The sequence below is a fragment of the Sinocyclocheilus grahami genome, unplaced genomic scaffold (assembly GCF_001515645.1).
Source record: "Sinocyclocheilus grahami isolate Dianchi unplaced genomic scaffold, SAMN03320097.WGS_v1.1 scaffold101.1, whole genome shotgun sequence".
NCBI lineage: Eukaryota > Metazoa > Chordata > Actinopteri > Cypriniformes > Cyprinidae > Sinocyclocheilus > Sinocyclocheilus grahami.
Genome location: NW_015505280.1, coordinates 90,713 through 95,574, shown reverse-complemented (window position 1 = coordinate 95,574; position 4,862 = coordinate 90,713). Strand labels below are relative to the sequence as shown.

The 4,862-nt window shown below is 36.0% G+C and overlaps 1 pseudogene; it reads left to right on the top strand.

The window, feature by feature from the left end:
• LOC107588286 (tyrosyl-DNA phosphodiesterase 1-like) overlaps positions 1–4,862 on the top strand; it is a 29,254-nt pseudogene that overhangs the window by 13,269 nt on the left and 11,123 nt on the right.

Here is a 4,862-nt window from a genome sequence, read left to right as displayed (position 1 = left end):
ATATATATATATATATATATATATATATATATATATATATATATATATATATATATATACAGTATATATATGATTGTCTTCTGGACAATCATATATAATATAATATATATAATAGTTTTGTACAATAACAGTAATTTAGCTTTTTTAAACACTTGCTGATTTGCACATCATGTTAAGCACCTGTTTTATTAAGATTTTTTGCCTTTTTGTTATTTCACATTCAAGCTGCTTTAGCAAAATTAGATTATGAAACGTTTCTCATATATCAGTTCAGATATATATACACATACTGGTAAAAAATATATAGCCTGAATGCATAAAACGCTTGAATGATAAAAGCGTCTGCTAAATGCATAAATTATTATTAATTATAATTATTATTATATATATTTAGCAAGTAAGAGGGCAGTCTAGAAGGAAATACAGAATTTTAGGCATAATCGCATCAACAGTGAAGTCAGTTAACCAGTTAGGTTTTGTCAGTGATGCATACAGTGTATGTGATTGTGTTCGTTTGTTACAACAAACACCAAAATATGTCTCTATTGCCTTGAATATGTCATCTTAATGCTGAGCCGGATGAGATCAGCACCCTTTCTGCTCCTTTGTTCTTCAGAGAACTGCACATAACTGCTGAAATAATGCTCTTGGAAGAAGGAGGCTTGGTTTTCCCTGATCCCTGGCAGATTTGTGTCTTCTGTGCTGCATTGATAGTGTTCCACTCGAAGGATCCCTCAGGCCCTGTACATTTCTATTTACACAACATAAGCCTGATATGTTTGTTTATTTAAGATTATTCCATCCCCTTTCATTGGCCATTTCTTAGCTGCAAAATCATAACCACTTTCCTGTTTCTTCAGTCTGGGAGGTTATATGTTTGTTAGTTAGCACCATGGACTCTGGACCGTTAACAAGTTTCCTCGAACACCGCTTTTACAGATAATCAAAGCCCTTTAGTGCAATCGGTCAATTGAAGTGGTAAAGACTTGTCTTAGTGGTGAAGTGGAGTGGACAAATGTCAGGTGGGTTATAAAACACAATGACGTGGTAAAAGAAGACTGTAGCGTCTGGACCAATCAGACACACCATTTTTCATTTGATTTAACAAATCAATTATTCATTAGATTAACAAACGTTCACAGACCCCTCACCCAATAAACATACTGGGTTCCAAGTTGTCTGTGAACAAGGCCCAGGACCCTGGTTACCATGGCAACCCTGACACCAGATACATTTACGACCTAATGGAATGTGAGTAGGGAAAATCACTGCCTTTTTATAGGAAGAGACACAATGCACAGTAGAAATTGACTTTTCTCTAATTAATCCATAGGAAAACCTTTCTTTGAATAAACACACATATCTTTCAGGTCATCGTGTATGTTTTCTTTGAGATTTTATACTGTTTTATGCAGGCTTATGATGGAAACACTCATTCCTGTCATCTTGCCTATATGTAATCCTACCATGTTTAGTATCTATGAATTTGCCTTCTGATGATCTAAACTAGCGTGTATATTATATGTTGGTACATAGGCAATATATTAATGTCCTGAGAATCTTTAGTAATTTCGATTCAAGTTCCATTTGCAAATTACCATGCCCTCACACAAAGGGTCATAAAAACTCCCCAGTATCTCAAAACTCCCACTTGGGATTCCGGCCTTTCTCATTGGACAAGCCCATCTTGAGAGGCGGGGATCTTCTCCGACCTTAAAGGCCTCACACCATGTGACCCGCCCCGAGTCGGTGGTTCTGTTAGGTTTTGAGAATATGTGAGCTACAATGCTCCAGGACATCCTAAGCTCGTGCCAGGCTTCGGCCTTGACTTTTCCATTCACCAAGATTCTCTGACTCAAAACTGGTTCTTTTTCATCAACCAACTTCAGCAAAGATCAACTTGAACCTTTGGACTGCATCAAGCCTTTCTTTCAGACAGACGAGACGTGCAAGTATTCAAACTTAGTCTTATTAATTGATACATTAGGTATCATTTGCACCTTTTTACAAAGGTGTGTTTGAACTAAGAATCTGATGTTTCCTTCAGGCGGTAGATCTGCTGAATATGCAAATGGTTCCATAACTTCATTATAACTTCTTATTTTCTCTCCTCTTTACTGAGTTAAGCTTTAACCATTTCCTATACCAACTGTATGCGTGTGTGTGTGTATGTGTATGTTAGACCAGTTTAAGTGTTTACGTAGTTAATAAAGTCTTACTTGTATCACACTTGACGTTGTTCATTGTTTGCTCATAACTGGAGTCCCTAATCATGCAGATTTATGCTACAAGCTCTGTGTAGAGTTCTACAGTAAGAAAATTACTTCCTTTAACCAGGAAATTAACGTTCTTAGAATTGACAGACAGTTGACCCTGAGAGGTCAGCTAAATATCTACAGCGGATCTAAATATTTATAATTAATTATAACTAGTTATGATTAATTATTCATATTTTCCCATGAGCTGATTCGCTACAAAGACTCTTCTCTTTTATTATCTTTCAAATTACATCCAGGAATAACATGTTAGGTTTAGCAATTGAAAGCTTGTGTTTTGGCTGTTTTGCCCTAGAAAAACAATCTTTGAGGAGAGATTCTGGTTTTAAAACCCTGAAGATACACCTCTCTTTTACCAGCAGACAAAGATATTCTTTAGTCAAATCTTTTAACACATGATGTTCCTGTGGCTGTGGCATTAAAGCCCACGTTATTTTCATCTCAAGGCAGCGTGAATGGCCACTGTTCCTATGGCATTTCTCAAAGCAGTGGCTTTAATTGTGGTTGAAATGCATAGGGAGTCTCTAGGTCAGTTGTGTCTGGCGATGAGTTATTCATAGACCTTTTTATGAAGATTAAAGCCTGCAGTGGGTGCGAAGCCTTCAGGCATAGCTTGTCATTCTTAAACTTGTAAGTCCAAAATGCATTAATTATTCAGTAATTGCAGTCTGAAAAATCTCCTCAACAATATCATTTAGCTTTGACATATTTAATGCTAACACTTCTGGTTTAGGTGACATTTACATGATTGTTTGACTTTGAGACATGTGTGAAACTTCATCTGCTGGTATCTTCCACAGTGCCAATTTATCAAAAGCTGCCTGGGGCGCCCTGGAGAAGAACAACACTCAGATTATGGTTCGCTCCTATGAACTGGGAGTCCTCTACCTGCCTTCAGCGTTTGTGAGTATTGCGACTCAAGTCAATACATGACAACTGAGGTCTTCATAATATTTCATTTCAAATAATATTTCGTTTCAAAGCCTGTTCTAGTATCTGTGCATTTTTGGCCTTCTGCTAAATCCAATTAAAACCAGCTTCTGATTGTGGCTGGAGGTCTCTAGTTAATCAAAGATGGGCATTATCTGGTACAAGCTATGTTAGGTGATTACACAGTTGGACTACCAAAGTTGGCCCATCAGAGCATCTTAATCAGCCTGGTTAAGACTGGTAAACCACCTGGGTAAGCTGCACATGATAAGATGGTAAATGCAATTGCCACTCGTTTATTAACTGAGGACTCCCAAATTCCTGGAAACCTGGAAATATGGAGAGGAATTTCAAAAGTGTGATTTCCAAGCTTGGAAAGGTCTTGGAAAATCATGGAGTTTACTGTGTAAGCCATGTTAACTCTAACCAAAATAAGTGTTACCTAGATTTTCTAGTCATGTTTCAAAATGTTTGCTACTGGTTGATGAGTCTAGCACTTTAGCCTTTTTCCAGCAGGGTTGTAGTTTAAAAGAGAAATTAAGATCTCCAGTAAAACCCTCAAGAGAAGGAACTTCAAGAGAAAGAGCTCAACAGAGACAAAAAGATGTCTGTACTGTAGAGTCTCTGAGCTTACTTCTAAACTACTGTAAGTGTGTAAATACTATACATAATGTTTTGGGGTAGATCTCTTATTTCTCCATATGTAGAGAGAGCACTTTTGTGTTTCGCTCACATATTCACAGGGTAATTTGTCCTTGTTGTCAGGGTAGGTCTTAGAATTACTTCAAAAGTTGCTAAGCAACAGTATGGTTCAGTTCTCTTGCCGTGGAAAAAAAGAGGGGGGAAAACCACGAGTTTGAAAGAGGATAGTGAAAGGTTGTGCTCTCTTATTCAAAAGGGATATGTTGTGTCTTTTTGTGTGTGTGTGTGTGGCCTGAAGCCTTTTTGTTTTAGTTGAACACAGTCTTGTTTATGTCATGGTTAGTTCTTGCTAGAGGTCATTTTTGAATAAATCACAAGGTTTTTTTTACATTATAATGAATCCATGATTAGCCATTTTTTTAGGCTGTCTATATTTTCACTTAGCATGTTTTTAGGACATTATAATTGCATTCAATACACATTATAATACTTGGTTGCTTGCTTAAGTTACAAATGAGGCTGCATGTTGACTATTGAAGTTATTTTTTCATCTGTTCGAGGTCATGCCCCATCATTTTCATAACGAGTCACCTTTTTTTGTTTTTTTTTGGATATAAGTAATGAGAAAACTAGTGCTAAACAATTAAATATGCTTAAACTCTGTCAATGTGTCTGAATGCTGCTGTTTGAGCAGAAATTCAGATAAATCACTCAATTATTAATTCACACTCATGTTACTCCAGATCACATTAACCTCAATGATGCCTCTGCTCAACCTCTAAGACGCTATTATTAGTTACACAAGCACAATTTATCTGCGTTATTTGTGACAGCTACTATAATTTTGAAGGTTTAGTATGTTTTTGCTGATTTGTTTTACTATTATATATTTAAATTTTTGTGTAAATACACACACACGCACAGTGTGTATATATATATATACGTATATATATATATATATATATATATATATATATATATATATATATATATATATAAAACATAGAGGTGTGC